The 20,132-nt window shown below is 45.1% G+C and overlaps 1 protein-coding gene and 1 long non-coding RNA gene across 13 annotated transcripts in view; one reads left to right on the top strand and one right to left on the bottom strand.

Annotated features, from left to right (window-relative positions):
- Nucleotides 1–20,132, bottom strand: part of slit2 (slit homolog 2 (Drosophila)) — a 93,304-nt gene that overhangs the window by 56,486 nt on the left and 16,686 nt on the right. The window lies entirely within an intron of this gene.
- Nucleotides 375–12,435, top strand: LOC133476998 (uncharacterized). Of its 2 annotated transcripts, none has more exons than XR_009788200.1 (3): nt 375–3,142; nt 3,228–3,364; nt 10,290–12,435. It is a non-coding gene; the product is annotated as an uncharacterized LOC133476998 (long non-coding RNA). The 2 variants fall into 2 exon arrangements; XR_009788199.1 differs by having other exon boundaries at nt 375–3,148.

Raw genomic sequence — 20,132 nt, 5'->3', positions numbered from 1 at the left:
GCGCATTATTGCCGCCTCATTTGGCTCCTGTGGGCCACCATCGCCCTCCCGTCTGGTTTCCATGGCGCAGAGAGGGAACAGAGAGGGGAATGTCCCTGCTTACCAGACTGCAAGTTCATCCATCAGCTCTTACTCCCTTTCTCTCGGTACACACACACACACACACACACACACACACACACACACACAGGCACACACGCACGCGCACACACACGCTTGGAGAGGCAGGCAATATGAGGTTGCAATCAACTTTCCCACAAAGTTTGCACAAATCAGAGCAGCAGTGTTAACATGTAAACGCTCGCCCAAAGTCACACGATGCGACATTGCAGACACACATCGTCTGGAAACACAGGATTTCTACCATTGTCTTAGTTTAGGATGATAAAATCTATGGAAAGCTCCGAAGGGTTGACTTCGTCACGACTGGCACGACGTGCGTGTGCATGTTTCTGGAAATTGCGGGATTGTTTCTGCATTGAAGAATGCAGCAATGGGATCGTTGGAACAGTTCCGCCTCTTTCCACGGTGCAAAAAGTCAAACAAAAACAATGTCGCAGGCTGTCAAGCGTATGCCAAAGCAACAGTTGGCGCTATAACTCCAAATCATAAGGCCATTTTGAAGACAGTTACTTCCATAAAAGGCGCACAAATAATAATAGAAAATCAAGGAAAAGCTGACTTTTGGACTGAGAGTGTAGTTCAAGTGGAGTCTTAAATATTACACTGTTTTTTGATTGGTTCATTTCATTCAACAAAAATTCCATTTGCCATTCGGAAGTGTTGAGCAAATTCCCACATTCGCAACAAAATATAGCGCAATCGCTCACGTTGCCCTGACGATCAACAAACCTGCTGTAATAAACGCAGCGCCCGTGGCGACCGCACTCCAGCCGTTTGACGCACACGCACAACTTCATTTACTCACACGCAGTGCGGCATTTGTGCGCAAACAGCAGGCCACCTGTCAGCCCCGTCAAAGAAGTTCATCGGCCGGCCCACTGGCGCAGTTCGGGCCGACCGCATCGCAAGCTCATTAAGTGGCTGATGACCTTCAAAATAAAACAACTTGATTCAAGGCGCCCGTGCCAGACAAGAGGGCAGCAGCTGTCGCTGCGTCGAAGCTGCGCAAGAAAATTCCACAGAGGAGTATTGGTGAAACATGGAAGAGAAAAAATACAAGCGTCAGAAAAACGTCATCTTATGAGAATAAAAACAAGTCCGAAGTTCAACTCCAGACATTCTACATTCCCTCCCAAACATAAACGTTTGGGACCGACGCACTCTCTTTCGCTCTCTTGCTCTGCCACAATCCCAATTAGACGGTTGGATTCCTTTCACAGCCATAATTAATAGACGAAATTAAATGGCGACGCTTTCTATTACATTTCATCCTCCCTTTTGCAGCGCGTCAAACAACCAAGCCAATCATTGCTTCACAAAAAACGAAATGGCTTCCTGTGGTAATGTATCCGATTGAATTGACATTGTTTTTTTCTTTCGAGCTCTCTGGAGTTTTAGCGATGTTAATAATTGACCAATCAGGTTGCACTAACAAGGCTGTCAGAACGCGTTAGCGTCAACCGCCAATCACTGCCCGCTGAGTCGTCTCCCGGGGCAACAGTTAGCCAATGACCTGCATGAGCGATGCCTCTGAGCGATGGCAATCAAGCGCCACAAGCTGATACACAAAGTCCAAATCCGCGCTCATTGCGGTGCGCGGCGCTCGAAAGCCACGCTAATCGGGAACAAAGACGCGAGCCGCCATTAGCGGCCCGAAGCTGCGGGGCAGGAGCGCAGACGCGCACTCTCACCTATTTCGACACACATCCAGCTTTGTGCGTCCTTTAAGATCACCGCTGCCTCCGGCGCGCAAAAACATCCCGGCAGTCTTTTCATGCTGCTGTATTGTACGCCTCCTCTTCCATCTTAACCTCTTTGTCTCGCCATCCATTACACCGCGCTCCTCCTTAACCTCATTTCCTCGTTTCCACGGCCTTGACAAAACTTTTCAACGTCACCCCCGATCCTCAATAACATACGTACAGTGACGTACGACTCGGATCTGTCAGGCAATCATCGTACAAATTGAAAATATATCGGTTACGATCTCAGTGAATTTTAACACGAGCGTGACCAAATTCTGATTGATTTTGAAAAAAAGCATCTATTTGGCATGTATTCGTCCACAGCGGTCTGGCTTGCGTCCTAACACCGTCCTCGGTGCATGTTTTTGGGATGCGGGAAGAACACGGAGCACCCGGAGAAAACCCACGCAGGTACGGGGAGAACATGCAAACTCCACACAGGCGAACCCGGATTTGAACACGCAACCTCACAACGGTGAGGCAGACGTGCTAACCGGTCGGCCACCGTGCCGCCCCGTACAAGAAAGATTTTGAAAATAGCTTTGCTCGCCCCACATGCTTTCAACAAACGTATAAAAACCCAAAATGTATTTGAACATAAAAGGCTAAATAGCAAACATAAAACGGAGAGAAAACACTGCACTGTAGTGTCTGTGTACATGCTTGTGCCTTTAAGAGGCGGGGCCCGGTGGGGTGGCGTCTGTGCGAGCTCGGGTGTGAGCTGTGGCAGACAGCAGCGCCTGTGTGAGTGTGCTCATTGCGTGTTTTTCTGTTCTCCTGACATTCAATAAACTGCTGAAAGCGCATCGGCTTTCCCGCATTCGAGGGCATTGTCATAGCGGCGGGCACTATTTGGACAAAAGCCATGTTGTGAAAGTTGCCAGTGGCAAAGCAGAACATAACAGAAAAGCAGTAGTCCAAATACAACTCAGGACTTTCAAATGCCACCAACTCGTGATATATAACAGATTGCATTCAAGAAGTAGCTCGCCCGACACAATATCTGCGGGGGGGCCGAGTGAGCTTCTTGCGGGCACGAGACGGCGGGTTGCCTCTTCACGTGGCCGCCAGTGGAGCCTACGTTAACAACACACTCGCCAAGTGCGCTCCCATCCGGCCCCCGTCCCACCGCGGACTGCGAATCAAACACTGACACACTAACGAACACACACACACACGCGCATGCCGCTCTTAGCTTTCATTTTCACTGCGCATGTGAATGATCACCAGAGTGCAAACGAACACAGAAAGCGGCCATCTGCTCCAACACGCGAGTGTGTGTGCGTGCTTATTTGTGCGTGTCTGTTTGGGGAAGAAAGAAACGCTTCTTTGTTGACATTTACTATGATGTGTTTACAGAGAGCGAGAGGAGCATATTCCAGGGAACGCTGCAGCACACAAAGCCAGAGAAGAAAGATGCTTGTGTGACCGAGACACGCAGCGAGCTAATCCCAATTTTATTTTTCCAGTGGGGAAGTGGATTAGAGGAGGATTAGGTAAGTATCATGACAAGATTATGACATATATGAGGCTCGGCTGCGCTAACACCATTAGTCCCTTTTATATCATCCATGCGTGTGTGCGCGCGCGAGTGCGCGCATGTGGGTGTAGACTGGGTCGGAGGGGTTCAGATGTATTTCCGATGCTTCACGCCACAAATGGGTCACCGCTGCCAGCCCCAAGGGTTCTCAGACTCGTCTTTCAGGGAGGGGGAGGGGCGTGTGTGTGTGATATATTGGTAATTAGTGTTAAATCAGCACGGCAACCAAAAACCACTGAGCTGTCCACCGACAAGCTGTTAACTTGCACTGCGGAGAGTCGCTCGTGAGTGAAGTGCATTTACGTGGAGCAAAGGGGCTCCCCAAAAACTCGAGCCGGAGCGCTTTGGTCCTGGTGTGCGCAGGCAGAGCGGCGAGCTGTTAAGTTTATGGGCAACGTGAGACGGGGGGCGCAAGAGGCCTGATGGGGTGCGGTTATTTTCGGTGCGGGCTTCTTGGGTAACCGAAGGCAAGACAGACACACGGACACACTTGCACGAGCGGAAACTTTAAGCCCCCGAGCGGTTTTAGTTTGTCCGAGAGCTAATCGCAGGCTCCCGACAGTAATGCGAGCGCTTACAGAACACGATACGCGTCCTGCCCGGTCCACCGATATTACGGACGACTAAAGAAGGCGAGCCGAGGTTGTCGCGGCATTGCCGTCTACTTTGTGGCAAGACACGGTACCGTTCAAGATGTTCGTTTAAGATGAAGGCGCGACATGGTGTTGCTTCATCGTGTACTACCTTCGCATATCTCGCGAGTGCTCAGCTTGCTGTTTGCGTTTGAATGTGCCACCTTCATGGATCTCTAAATTACACTAACTGGCAAACGCACCGTGGGCCCCCGCATATTTGCGCTACGGCACCTGTGGATTCACCGAGTCGCACATTTTTTCTCCAATTTCTTTTCAATTTTTGATTTTGTTTTTAAATTTATTTTTTTTGGGGGTGGGGGACCAAGCCCATTGTCCGGTCCGGTCCGGCCCGGTGCCTAGCCGAGCATTTCCTCGGCTTGGTTATGAAGTGCTGCTACCGTGAGTGAAAATACAATTGATACTTTTCAGGCGCTTGGGTTACTCTTCTTCCAAAGGAAAATTCCGATTGGGTCTCAAAAGAGTTCTGCCACTGGTCGTCATGGCAGCACAAAGGCGCTCTCGTGTAGGCCAACGCAGCGGTCGAGGGGGACAGGACCGCCCCCCCCCCCCAAAAACGTCTGCTTTCAAGAGGCCTGTTAAAAAAGGATGATTCGTTTTCTATTATTCTTGATTGTTGGGGTATTTTGACCGAAGTATGTTGCAGACATTCCATGACGCAGGTGTCAAACTCAAGGCCCGGGGGCCAAATCCGGCCCGCCGCGTCATTTTATGTGGTCTGCGAAAACAAATCATGAACGTGAACGTTCATTGTTCTTGCTAAAATGTCTACCAAAATTTCATATTTTCAAGTGTAAAAGATAACATTTTGTAGCTAAAACAATAACTCCAAGAATAGTTCAACTATTATCCTTGACGTCTGATTTAAAAACTAGTTATCCATCAATTTGATGTGTATATATCATAATAAGTGAGGTCATTTGATTTCACAGTCATACCGACTCTCTGAGGTAAACCGTAAGTTTGTTGCCCGCGACAAAAACGAGTTTGACACTCCTGTTCTAGGAAGACACTTGGGAAATGATTTCATCTGTGAAAAAGTTGCATAATATGTCTCCTTTAATACTCGGTGGTGAACTTATTGTGCTGGTACTGATACTTCCAAATAGGCACCGAATCTTGATGGGGCTCTTCTTTGGGCCACGGCCAACTCCCCAACTTAGTTTGATGGAAATCAAATCCTGCCCACAAACAAACGAACCTACAGTGAAGAAAACTATTTTTTGCCTCCATTGAGGTCCTCGACTTGAATGAAGGATTGCGATGACTTGAAAGTGTTTGTGATATTCATCAAAAGCAAATACGGGGGGACTTTGAACAATCACACACGTATTGATCTCTCAAAGGAACAAAGGCAGAGAGAGACTGATTGTTTTGCCTTCCCTCAATCAATACTCATCTCAAGTGAAAGATAAGCTGAAGGCCAAGGAAGAGGAATTGAGTACAGAGCGGCAACAGAAAGGCTTCTCTCAGGAAACGGAGAGAGGCAAACGACACGAAGCGAGGAATGAAGGACGCGGCGGCGTCGCGTTATGAGAAATGTCGTTATGCAATTAGACGGGGTTATTACAGGAGAGTGGTTCCGGAAGCCACTAAAAGCCTCAGTGTCACTGACCTCAAGAAGAGAATTTAATAACAAACAATCTCTCCTTTTTCTATTTTTGCTGCCATCCTTCTTACTTCACCAACGGCCATCTTTCATCCTCCCTGGAGCGTCCGACTCTTATTTACGTCGGGCTCGGCAAACCCGCCCTGCCGGGCCGCCACTTTGGGAACCTCGTATCCGTTTGGCTTGGCGGTGGCTGGGTGGACACGTGATAGCGATTGGCTCAAAAAGCTGACAAAAATCGATTTGGCGACCATTTAGGAGCAGCTCAAGCAAAGCTGACATGCCAGATGGTTGCTGGCGTCAAAAGAGCCAAAAGACTGTTTGGACAAGGTCGGGCAAAAGTCAGAATGTGGGCAAAAATTTCTGAGATGGTTGTTGAGTGAGAGAGCTAGTTAATCAAGTGTTTTTCTCATTTTGTTCCCTTCAATATCATAATTCAGTTGATCATATTTAGGAACAGTTTGTGGAAGGCCCTTTTGTGTTTCAGCAGGACCGCGCCCCCCCCAAAAGCAAGAACCAATGACGCATGCTTGGATGACAACCTGACCTCAGTATGACGGGACAAAACAAATCCTCCATTCACGCTCTGAAATGATTAAGTCCATATTTTGCCACATATTTGGCTTCCTATAGGTGCAATGGCTGGTTTGCCAATATCCATAACGTATATAAGAGTAAAACGCATAACACAAGCTCGAATAGCTTGTTTGTTCGACGCTCTTATTTCATGAGGAAATTTGTTCCAAAAAAAAAATTAAAATGCTCACTTGGCCATGTCCCGTGATCTGTATTTCCTCACCAGCTGAAGAGAGGTGAGTTATGTCTCATCTCGCAAATATGGACTTGTGCGATTACACGCGTACCACTTTGCAAATGCCTCAGCCTAACAAGACGAGACGACGACTGAGATTCACGAAAGGTAGTTTAAAAGCATTTAACGTCGACAAGCAATTTCTGAGCGTGTTTGAATCTAACATGGAAGTTCTTGCAAAAGGTGTCCCGGTGCTGCTCGCACGTGCAGTCACACCACAAGAACAGCTGAGCTTCCGACGGCTCCGCAATTCCCCACGAGAGGCCGAGCGCGGGCCACCGGGGTGAAGAAAACTTACCACCTGCTACTGTTAGTCCTCACACACATGCACACTTCTCACTACGGGCTGCCTCACCACTCCCTCGCGTTTTGCCAACACCGGAAACTTTCAGACTAATAGTCGCAGCTCAAAGCTGCCCTCACAGTTTCCAAGCTTTTAATGGCGGCTCGCCTTACATCAGTAATACATATCAATCGGCGTAAACATGCGTGCGCGCTCACACACACACACACACGGACGGCGGGCTTTGTATCATCGAGCTGTGAGTAACTGAGCTGACAGCCTCGTCTGCAGTGACTATTGAGCTGTTAGCGCCTAGAAAGAGAAAGCAGAGGGATGGGAATTTAGTCATACACGGGAAGCCCCCGACGTCGTACGTTCCCGATTATGATTATTATAGGCATTTGGGGGGAAACAAATCTAAAGGTCGACAAAAATACAGTATATGACCTCGGTGTACCTGACAAGCCCGGACATCAGCAAGCAACTTGCAATTCTGTTTGTGTTTTGCGACATTTATTCCAAAAGGAAGAGCAGAAGCGAGAATCCAGATGTTACACGAAGTGCTCATGTTCAACGCAGAAAGACTCCAAATATCATCATTTACATTGTCACGTGTTCCAGAACGGTTTATTATTATTCTTTTTACACTTCAATTGAAAAAAAAAAAAAAAAAAAGATTGGCAGGACACATTTTTCCAACATGACTCACCTTTTTGGCCTAAACAGTGGTAACACTTTTTACATGCGTGTGACAATTAAGAAGGTCCAAATCAGAAGAGGATCATCACTCGGGGAATGCGTTCGACCCTAGGTTTGAGGCTCAACTTCCATAATATGCGCTTCTGATGTACAGCGGGTACGGAAAGTTGAAGACCCCCTTCAATTTTCCACTCTTTGTTATATTGCAACCATTAGCTAAAATCATTTAAGTTCATTTTTTCCACATTAATGTACACACAGCACCCCATATTGACAGAAAAAAAACTGAATTGTTGAAATTTGAAATTTCTGCAGATTTCTTAAAAAAGAAAAATTGAAATATCACACAGCCATAAGTATTCAGAGCCTTTGCTGAGTATTTAGCAGAAGCACCTTTTGAGCTAATGCAGCCACGAGTCTTTTCGGGAATGATGCAACACGTTTTTCACACCTGGATTTGGGGATCCTCTGCCATTCCTCCTTGGTTGGATGGTGAACGTTGGTGGGCAGCCATTTTGAGGTCTTTCCAGAGATACTCAATTGAGTTTAAGTCAGGACTCTGGCTGGGCCATTCAAAAACAGTCAGAGTTGTTCTGAAGTCACTCCTTCAGTATTTTAGCTGTGTGCTTCGGGTCACTGTCTTGTTGGAAGGTGAACCTTCGGACCAGTCTGAGGTCCTGAACACTCTGGAGAAGGTTTTGGTCCAGGATGGCGCATTCATCTTTCCTTCGATTGCAACCGGTCATCCTGTCCCTGCAGCTGAAAAACACTCCCACAGCATGATGCTGCCACCACCGTGCTTCACTGTTGGGACTGTATTGGACAGGTGATGAGCAGTGCCTGGTTCTCTCCACACATACCGCTTAGAATTAAGGCCAACAAGTTCTATCTTGGTCTCATCAGACCAGAGAATCTTATTTTTTGCACCATCTTGGAGTCCTTCAGGTGTTTTTTTAGCAAGCTCCATGCGGGCTTTCACGCGTCTCGCATTGAGGAGAGGCTTCCGTCGGGCCACTCTGCCATAAAGCCCCGACTTTCTTGAACTTTCTCCCATCTCCCGACTGCATCTCTGGAGCACAGCCACAGTGATCTTTGGGTTCTTTCTTGACCTCTCTCACCGAGGCTCTGCTCCCCCGATGGCTCAGTTTGCCCGGACGGCCAGTTCTGGGAAGGGTTCTGGTCGTCCCAAACGTTTTCCATTTAGGGATTATGGAGGCCACTGTGCTCTTTGGAACCTTAAATCTTTTTTGTAACCTTGGCCAGATCTGTGCTTTGTCACAATTCTGTCTCAGAGCTCTTCAGGCAGTTCCTTTGACCTCACGATTCTCAATTGCACTGACATGCATGTGAGCTGCGAGGTCTTATATGGACAGGGCTGTGGCTTTCCTAATCAAGTCCAATTAGTATAATCAAACACAGCTGGACTCCAATGACGGTGTAGAACCATCTCAAGGATGATCAGAAGAAATGGACAGCACCCGAGCGCAATGTGTGACAAGCCCGGACATCAGCAAGCAACTTGCAATTCTGTTTGTGTTTTGCGACATTTATTCCAAAAGGAAGAGCAGAAGCGAGAATCCAGATGTTACACGAAGTACTCATGATCAGAAGAAATGGACAGCACCCGAGCGCAATGTGTGAGTGTCACAACAAAGGGTCTGAATAATTATGTGTTGCTGTGTGATATTTCAGTTTTTCTTTTTTAATAAATCAGCAAAAATTTCAACAATTCGTTTTTTTTTTCTGTCAATATGGGGTGCTGTGTGTGTGCATTAATGACAGTAAAAAATGAACTTAAGTGATTTTTTAAAAAAAGGCTGCAATATAAAAAAGAGTGAAACATTTAAGGGGGCCTGAAAACTTTCCGTACCCACTGTACGTGGTCAAGTTTTACTTGGACAAACACCATCCGTCCATCCGTCTCTTTTCTGTAGCGCTCGTCCTCGGGTGGGCCGGAGCCCGTCCCGGCCGACTTTGGGCGAGAGGCGGGGCGTCAGCACTTAAAGACAAACAAGCATTCACACTCAGACAATTTCGAGTCGTCAATGAATCTACCGTGCCTGTTTTTGAAATGTGGGAGGAAGCCGGAGAAAATCCCCAAAGAAGGCCGGAGCCGAGTTTCGAAGTTCAGAGGAACCCATCACAGACTAAATGTTTTTAGTCTGTTTTCTTAACGGGCAGGTTCCATAATAGAGGCACTTACTTTTACCAAAAAGGGGACAAAGGTTGTGGAGTGAACTTGTAACACTGGAAAATGTATTCTGATTTCAACTTTATGGGAAATGTTTGGGCGGCACGGTGGGCGACTGGTTAGAGCGTCTGCCTCACACTTCTGAGGACCGGTAGGTTCATTGACGACTCTAAACTGCCCGTAGGTGTGAATGTGAATGCGAATGGTTGTTTGTTTGTATGTGCCCTGCGATTGGCTGGCAACCGCTTCGGGGTGTACCCCGCCTCCTGCCCCGATGATAGCTGGGATGGGCTCCAGCACGCCCGCGACCCGTGTGAGGAGAAGCGGCTCAGAAAATGGATGGATGGATGGGAAATGTTTTGGACATCTTCCTTATACTTAGCAAATTTACTCGGTGTTATTTAGTCGACAGTTCAAATCCTTCAACATTCTCTCAGCCTTCCGTTGGAATGGAATAAGCAATTACAATTTCTAGCAGTAATTTAACCCGTCCTCGATATTTTTATTGTACATTGTTGTTGAAGAAACCTGGACACACACACGCATGCACACACACACACACACACACACACAAACTAATGGTCTGGTCCAGTCACGCTCATCTGTCTGTCTTTCATCTTTGCATGCTAATTAAGATTGACCTGAAACCTCACAGTCCTTAATTGCTGCCATGGAAACGGCTGTTCTGGCATCAGCTCCCCCCCACCCCCTGCACTTCAATTCGAAGCATCCATTCTGCTTGACTAGCAGCCGTCATTAGCGTCAACACACCACCTTTGGGAAGGCAGGGGAGGCGTCACGTGTCACAAGAGCTCAAGATTGTCGTCCTTGAAATGGACATTGGAAGAAGAGAAGCTGAAGGTTGGCCACGGAAAGAAAGAGGAAGCAGCCAAGCCAGACCGATGGCCTCCATCTCCCCAATCAGATGATTGGGGGGCCACGACGACCGGGGGAAATAAAGCAGCAGATGATGGAAGACATTTTAAAACGTGACTTCAAATATGTAACGCGCACGCACACGTACGCATTCGGTTCAAATCAGCCATGTCGTGCCCGCATCCCGAAACTTCTGAACCTCTCTCTACACACACACGGAGCGAGCCGGCTATTACCTGTGTGGCTTTTGTCTGCACATGCAGGTTGTCAGGCGATAATGCGCCTAATACGTTTTTCCTCTCCTGGCCTCAAGTCAAGCGCCCCCATCGACCCCTCAACCTTCATCAAGCAACACTACGCGATGTATTCCGATAGCGCCGCATCCCGTCTTTTACGATCGCTGGCCTTTATCTTATATTAACGGGAAACGTTACCATGGCGACGATAACAACCATAGATCACGCCAATGTATTGTATTGTGTTGGGGAAAAGAAGAACAAATAGAGGAAAAACGTGTGGCGTCACCGGTGCTCGGGAGCGGACGTTTTGGGCTTGCCATCCAAGGAGAGCTTGAGGTACATTCACGTACTTTTAATACGATGCAGCTCGCAAGCAGGCGTATGTAGCCTAGCAAGCTCCTGCTAGCACTCATGTTTGTATGTAAACATGCCAGCGTTCTGTCTGATCACGCGCTAAAGCTTCAGTAAACATCGGTTCGTGCGCATGAATAAATGGCGAGCAAGGGAGGCGAAGCGCCAGTCCCAATAAGCAATCTTACTGGTCGACGTCAAGGTGCGCTGTCGGAGAGTTGTCATTGATATGTCACACTACATGGAAGATATCGCAAAAAACAAACATGCTAGACTTTTCATTTTAGCGTTGTAGAACTATCGTTGGGGCCGATCTGGCAAATTGTCTGCGATAGCTAATCGGGCCAATATCGGGCCTAAAAGCTTGTAGGAATCGGTGTTAGTGTGAATGCTTGTTTGTCTAAATGTGCCCTACCTTTGACCGGCGACCAGTGCACGTTGTAATAAGCCTATCGCCCAAAGTCTCCTGGGATAGGCTCTCGCCCAGCCGTGACCCTGAAGAGGTCGACCAGCAGAGAAGATGGGCGGATGGATCAAGACTAGATGAGAAATGCATTACATATTAGTCAGCCATCCATTTTCTTGTTCATCTTGTTTTCCTGCTCGGGGTCGCGGGGAACTAGTGTCTCTATCCCAGCGGACTTTAGGCGACGATAGGTGGACTACGCCCTCGAATGGGCGCCAATCAATCACAGGGCACATATGGAGACAGACGCCAAGGACAAATTCGAGTCGTCAGTGAAGCCAAGGTGCTCGTTTTTGGAAAGCGGAGAACCTGCAGTCAAGCCACGCCAGAACAGGTAGAACACGCAAAGAGGAATGTTGCAGCCCGGATTCAAACCCACAACTTGTCAATGGTTTGTAATACCTTTCTATTGTTTTACAGAAATGAGAGAAAATGCAGACCGTGACTTTGCTATTTTCTTATTTTTTACATTTTGACAAAAACAATCCATGTCCAGAATCTTTCATATTCTTTGTGAATACAGACATGTTTCATGTTTATTCAAATGTGTGCAAATGGTTACATTGACTCAAAATAATATCCATTCAATAAATAAAAATTGACTTGAAGAAATGGTGCCAGGGTATTTATAATGTTGGTATTATGTGGAGACATACACACATTAAATATACAATAGAACAAACATTTTCTAGATTTAAGAATTTGTTTACCTAAAATTTCACCGAGAGGTCAAGTCATCTTGAAAAATAATCGTTAAAAGCAACTCAGATTTCTCAAATGTGTCTGTCTTGAAACAAGAACAATTCTCACATTGCCTTATTCTTCCCCAGTTGTTATCTTTTAATGACCTATTTAATCAGACGGGAGACAAAACTTGCATGTCACGCAGCCGATGCTGAGAAAGTTATTGTGCGATGCCGAATGTGAAACACATGTGCCGCTTCGTCAAAAAAAGAGAAACACTTTTCTCACGTGTTTTATGCTGTGAATATTTCAGCGAAGAGAGCTTTCAAAACACCGATGGATTGGATATGGTGATATAGTTTCAATATTGGGCAGGGGAACCATGCAAACAAAGTCAAGCAACGAGATACATACATAGATTCATAGAACGGAACTTTGAACATTCACACACGACACGATTCCAGACCGAGTTCCTCCACAGATCAATATATTAATTTGACAACACCAATCACCATCCTCCAAAAACAAATGTTACCTTGCAAGTTACAATGGCACACAAACATGCGCGCGTGCACACACACATACATTGACAGTAACTATATTCTATAATTATGAGACTTGTAAAAAAAACAGACTGACATCATTGCTGCATCTCTTTTTCAAGCACATTACAGTAAAAGTGGTGTATTTATTTAAGTGCAGGTGTGCAAATCTCACTGCTGACTTGAGTCACACCGGAAGAGCCCACCCTCCGCATTGCACTCAAGCATTCATCTTTCTTTTTTTTTATTTGCCTCGGTAAAGTCAACAAAACACTCAGCTTTTGTACACACGCACATTTGAAGAATAAAGAAAGGAGACGGAACTAAACAAAGACTGAACTGAAGGAGAACCCAAATAGGAAAGCATAAACATCATTATTATGACTTTTTCTACAGTTGCTGCTCCAAAATGAGATTGGGCAGTCCAAGTGACAACTAAAAACAACTAATAATTACAATTGAATAAAACTATTTCCGCAGCTGCAAAATAAGAGCGATGGAGGGCAAATGTCACAGCCACTCGTTTTGACAACTTTAATTATGACAAAAAATGGAATTTGTCATTTATTTATCTTCAGCTAAGAAGAACGGATTGTAAGAATTCCTCTTTGTGTGCTAACAAGAGAGTCTGCCAATGAGCTGTCAGGATGCAGCTCTCAGTATCTGACCCAGGAACAGGAAGAGACCTGCACACACATACGCACACACGCACAAGTACACGCACACACACACACTTTCCTTCCCCCCTCCAATCCCCTTCCTGTGTGTCTCTGCACGCCTGCCAATTGTCCATAATTGAATTTCCCCGAAGGATGAGAATCCGTCTTTGTATTTCCATCGCGCTGAAAGTCGTAAAGTTGAAAGTCTGTCGTTAAAACCAGGGTGGGAGAATGAGTGAAGTCCACTGTGGTGTGTGTGCGTGTGTGTGTGTGTGTGTGTGTGTGTGTGTGTGTGTGTGCGTTAAATGTTTCATAGGCCAAGTGGGCTCGAGGGAATACTTGGTTTGGACTTTTTTTTTCAAAACTATTGAATGCTACTAAACGGTTCAGCTTGGCCAGACCATTACAGCCGTCCGCAATCCTTTTTGGTCTTGTCTTGTAACATTAGGACCTTATTCTGATGGATGTATTTTGTGTACTTTGTTCGAGTCAAATTACAACTATTCCTCACAATTCTGTGACTTAATTTTCAGGAAATGATTAAAAAAAAAAAAAGAAAGAAATCTCATATGACATACGACTGTTGTTTTTCTCATAATTCTATTCTTATCAAATGAATACATTTCTCCTGTAAAATGAATATATTTTCTGTCCGAATGACTTTTTCCTTGTAAAATATTTTCGTAATTACAGTACTTTATTTTTCATATTTGTATACATTCTCATAACATCACGACTTCATTCTCTTGAAAATAGAACTTTAATATTGTATTAGTTGAATAATATTGGCATCCTATTCTACTATTTCTCGGTACTATTGTGGTATTATTTTTGTAAGGAATAAAACAATCCGTTCTAATAGACTCTTATTATTAGATGACGGTGTTGGAGAGCGAACGCGATGAATGATCAGAGTCCTAACTTGTCTTGCATAGTTTACTGGCTCGCTCGTTGAGATAGCATCTGTTTCATTCGCCATTACCCAATCTTGTTGGCATGTGTGTTGGTGCGTGAGCGCACATGTGTGCACGTGTGTGCGCGTGTGTGTTAAGAGAGTACTTTGTGCCAAGCACTCACAGCAGGGGCGTCATTAGGTTTTATGGGTAAGGGGGACTTAGCCCCCCAGCAGATGAACAGGATGTAAGGTGCTGTAGCGCACGAGCACCAAACCTCATAAACGGCTAACGAAGACTTTTAATATCTTTTGGACACATTTTCAAACGATAAAATACTGGTTAAAAGTTTAAAGTCGCCATTAGATTTGTAGTGTAATTTCAGTCCGTTTTTTTTTTTTTAATACGGTACACAAGCACGGGAAGTACGTTTACAGCATTATCCACAAAAAAAGAAAAAAACAGTGTTAAAGTGTATGCAAAACCGTATGCAAAAAAAAAGGTTATACAATTACATTGAATAAATTCTCTTCGCGGAGTTAACAATGTCATGAAAACCTCAAATTAACAGCTGCTATCGCCAGTTACTTGGTGGGCGGAAGCATCAACCAATGCCATCTGCTTTTAATGGTGACAAATCAGTGTGTCACTCTGTTGTGACTCAGATGCCGTTGTGTGTCTTTTTCGATTGACATTTCTGCACGACTGTGAATTCGTCCCCTTCAACATACATTGAAACACAGTTAATTAATAACTGGACAAAAATACTTTTGAACTTGCAGAAATTATATTTTGAGCGCATATGTGACTAAAACAGTTGGGAAAAAAATAGTACTCAATTAAGTTGAAATGAAATCGAGTAATATTAAAATAGCCTTGAAAATATGTGTAACATGGTTAATGTGGCTTATATTGATCTCCACGTTCTAATTATTACTCTGCGGAATAAAATTTCAAGTTAAATAAGTATTATATGATGCTCCTTGACTAAAATGTTTCATATTTCATAGCCATATCGAGTTCCATATGATCCCTCGACGGCGTCACAAATGGCTTTATTTTGTGATATCTTTTACATTCACATTTCCAGTCGATGTCTCCCACTTCTTACTCTCTCTACTTATCTGTCCTGACTCCTGAAGTTCAATATGGGCGGACGAGTGATTATTATTACTCTATTATTACTGTTATTATTATCTACTGATGACAACTATAAGTGAATGAGCCCAGCTCCTGTTTAATGGTGTGTATCCATGCATAAAGTGAAAGAAGGAAGGATGGACATAAGAATGTTTTTCAAGAACTTTCAATCTTTTTCACATTTTTTCCCCAATTTTTAATGCTTTTCATCTTTCTGTTTGTTTATTTTATTTGTTGATTTATTTATTTTCCCCACGTATTCAAGTATATGTTAGATTAAAAAAAACGGACTGACACACAGGGGTCCATGTCGTTTAAGAGCAATCCGTTCAATTACGGGGGCGTTCTCGGTGGCTCGGGGGTGCACTCTGTGCTAGCATAGAAATGACAGAGAACAGCAATTGGATAATAATAACGCTTGTGCCTCGGAAGCTGTCATTAGACGCAGGTGACGGCTACGGTGGCAGTTAGCCTTTCTCTGCTCCCAGCATTGATCTTCTCTTTCCTATTCAAACGCTTCCCATTGTAAAAGGCAGGAGGCGATGCGCTGCAGCTCTCATTCTGGCCTCATGATGCGTTTTAATGAGGCCGGGGCAAAACGGACTCGGCTTTCGGGGCGAAATAATGTCAGAGACTCGAAACTCGCCGAGAGGAATCACTGATCAGCTTCCAGGTTCCTCGTTTGCATTGTTAGCATGCATGAGGGCCTTGCGTAAGCCTCTCCACGCCAACGTGTTGGATGAAAGATGAGAGAGGGATGAAGAAGAGCGATGGAGAGGAAGAAGACAAGGGTGACCGAGAAGGAGAAGGAGGAGGAGAAGGAGGAGGAGGAGGAGGAGGAGGAGGAGAAGGAGGAGGAGGGAGCTTTTGAGAGCGACGGGGGGCCAACGGCCAGCGATGACGGTCTCGCTGGAGAATGCCGACTATGCTTGTGGAGTGGCGCTAATGGAGCCAGAGAGGCGATGCACTTGCCTGCCCCGGAGGGGGGATATTGTGCAACCGGACAAGGCGGCTTGACATGTAGCCAAGATGGAGGATTGGAGGCGAGGGAGGAGGCCGGCGCCCGCAGGCGGAGGGAGAGAGAGAGACGGCCATGTTAGGTGTGCTGACTGATTGACATCAACCCAAACTTTTCTTTTTTTCCCTCATTCGCCCCTCACCGTGTCTGCCCTCATTCGTCCTTTTTACGGCGGCCACATCGTAGTTATGACTGTAAAACCATATAAATGTACAGTATCCATAATCGCCTCATATTATTACAAATTCACAACAAATTGATCGATAACTAATTTTGCAATCAGAAGCTAACTAATGAAAATGGTTTGTTCAACTACGATTCAATTTGTTTTAAAAGGGATTGGTAAAAATGGTTGCAATATCTCTTGCCAACGTTATTGCCGCAAAGCATTTGCTTTCGCGGGCCACATAAAAGGATGCGCCCTTGAGTTTGACACCTGTGCTGTACACGGGGAAAAAAATACTGCATATTTAAAAATGAAAACTCAGTCAGTCACACTTAATACTTAAGCTTTGTTTCAACGAAAATGATTCATTTACTGTATCCTGAAAGTTTTTACTTCTTGTAGACCGTGTTTCAACGTTGGAACAAACATTAGCAGTGTTCGGCAAAAAACGTCAGCGCTCGCTAACTTAGCTTAGTTTAGTTTAACGGCACGGCTGCGAGGTTGAGTGCTCGTACGAGCTTCGCACAAGGCAAAAGCTTTTACCGTTGTTGCTTAACAAAGTTTGACAGCATCTTTCTGGTTCATCCGAGAGAAATGTTCATGTTTAAGCAGCAGCTCCTCCCGTCCCCGGTAGGCTAACGTCTGGCCCGCGCAGTCGCGCATCTGATTTTGAGAGCGGAGGATTTTAACTGTAATGTTACCCAAATGCAAAGTTGATTCATTTTTCTTACCAATGTCAATGTTGCTCCATCCGTCCTAGTCAAATCACATTCAACAAAATGAAAATCCTTTGGTCAAAATGAAATGTTTCAGCTTGGTGCCAAGCCGTGAATTGAATCCTACTTCGCGTCATGTCTCCTTTCGCGGGGGGTTCTGGTCCCCATTAACCGCCCAAAACGAGTGCGGGGTCCGCCCTGAACCGGTTTCCAGCCAATTGCAGGACATTCATTTCAAATTGTTTTTTTCAAATTGTGTTGTTTTTCATTTTGATTTCTTTTTTTTGGGGGGGGGGGGGATAAACATGGTTTATCCGTGCTTATTCAAAAACGGTTTGGGTTAAAAAAAAATTATAATAATAATACATATAATAAAATATATGCGGACATGCCCAGTTTTTCACAATTTGAGTCTCATTTTGTATACTTTTTTGATTGATTCAAATTTGGCGGGCTTTTAACCATAATTTTCTCTGTGGTTTGTCAAATTTCTGACTTTTATTTTCACTTTAAGCGATGTTTTCCCACCTTGACAGAACCATGAGCAAGTTTCCCCTTTGAAATGAAAAGAAATCCTTTACAGCTCCCCAAAGCCACCACATTCTTTGTTAGCTTTTGAATGGAAAAAAAAAAACATGATAAAAGAGAATGTAAAGACAAACTGATTATATAAAATGTAACTAAGCCAAAAGTCACACGTGCCTTTAAGGGGCGTGTCCGAGTGAGTGACATCGGAAGCTGCAGTTTTTGCTCCATGCTCTTCAGAGTGTGTTCATTTTCTATTCGTGTGTTGACTGTTTATTCCCGTCAATGAAGGGCTGAAAGTACGTCTGTGACGTTCCCCCCCAACGCCACTCCAGCGGCGGCGTACCTGAGACTTGCTTGTAACTTTAGTTTTGGCTTGCAACTTGAAGGGAAAAATCGAAACCAAAAATCAACAAAGCAACTGCACCTCGATGGAAAAACAAATACTGTAAATTGGAGCACTCGTACTGTCAGTGAAGGTGCCACGGTATACGTAAAGAAAGAATCTCGTGAATACATTTCCTTCCAAATCAAACGAACATACAAAATGAGTAATACATGATTTTCAGAACAATCAAGAGGAATTAGATCATTTCCCGCGGGACACAAATGTGCTGAATCACTAACGTCCGGTGTCAAAGAGCAACTCGACATGAAGGAGAAACATGATTTAGACACTTGGCAACCTTAATAACGAGACTTTACACAGATTTTTATCGGCTGATCGGTATCGGCCGATATTGAGCATTTTATGCTGATCGGCTTTAATGTCATAATTCGCCGATCCGATCAATGGCTCCGCAAAAGACATGAACTCCGCGTCGCCGCGTGCGCAGTATATTTTAATCCAAACGCTAGTTTATTTTTAGCCTTGTCGCGTGTCTTTTGACGTAGTACTGTAAATATCTGACGGCCAATGAAGTTATTTATAAAAAAACAAAAAAATATGTCGGCAGTGTGGAACAGACAACACGTCGGAGACAGACAACACGTAATGCCCGCCCGGATCAGACTACAAGACAAATTTGCTGACAAATGTCAGACTACTGCTATAAAATCTTTGATTCCGATACCACCGCATCCCGTTTTTTACGATCATTGGGCTTTACCTTGTCAACTCAAATGCGACCGGATACACTCGTTACCGTGGCGACGACAAGAACAGTGGAGTGCCCTGACTTTGTATTTGCATTATAAGGACAAAATGGGGAAAAGCGTGTGTTTGGTGGTGCCCACTCCGCTTTCCTCCCACATCCCAAAACCATGCGTGGTAGGTTCATTGACAACTCTAAATTGCCCGTAGGTGTGAATGTGAGTGCCAATGGCTGTTTGTTTGTATGTGCCCTGCGATTGGCTGGCAACCAGTTCAGGCCTCCTGCCCGATGACAGCTGGGATAGGCTCCAGCACGCCCGCGACCCTCGTGAGGAGAAGCGGCTCAGAAAATGGAGGGATGGATGGATGGATGTTTTTGCCATGCCGTTGAAGAAAAAGAAGTAACATAATGATCATAACATAACATAATGGTGATCACGGAACAGGAAATGGACAAAATGTCGGATTCTAACCGTAGAAGAAGAGAATGTAGACAAATGATTTCAACGTGTCATTTTCAACAGCAGTTCACTTACATGTACACTTGGCGGTTAAGAATGGTAAAATGTTACTTACAACAGTGCCCGCAGAGTTAAATGTGTGATGGTGACGGTTTGACACTGGAACAGACTATTTCCATTATCCCCACGGGAGAACTAGTCAAGTGCTTTGCAGCAGCTGATTGCAAGACTCGTTTGTAGTCTCATTAGACTCCCCCTAAATTTCTTTGACCGTACTTAATAAAGTGACAAGATAATGCCAATTACGTGACTTTTTGCGTGCAATCTGTCTTTTTTTTTCCAAATTTAATCAACAGCAGCCGGTGAGGGCGTTTTCATTTCACCTTTCCAATCCGTCCGTAATAACGTCATCTTTTGTACTCCCCGAATGAATTGCAGCAATGCGCCGCCATCCGTGCGCTAAAATCCCGTCTCAGGAATGAGCGGCCTCGAGCAATTCACACGTCGACCGCGCCGCTCGTGCAAAGGCGAACGAGTGACTCACTGACACCAAAGGCGAGTCCTCGAGTGAGAACGCGGCACACGGAAAAGCCTTCCAAATGTTACGCGGCAAAGTCGGAAGCTTCCCGTGAGCCCGGCGGACGGCACC

Source organism: Phyllopteryx taeniolatus, chromosome 4 (genome assembly GCF_024500385.1).
Source record: "Phyllopteryx taeniolatus isolate TA_2022b chromosome 4, UOR_Ptae_1.2, whole genome shotgun sequence".
Classification (NCBI taxonomy): Eukaryota; Metazoa; Chordata; class Actinopteri; order Syngnathiformes; family Syngnathidae; genus Phyllopteryx; species Phyllopteryx taeniolatus.
Note: the sequence above shows the minus strand (reverse complement) of the source record. Positions and strands in the feature narration are given on the sequence as shown.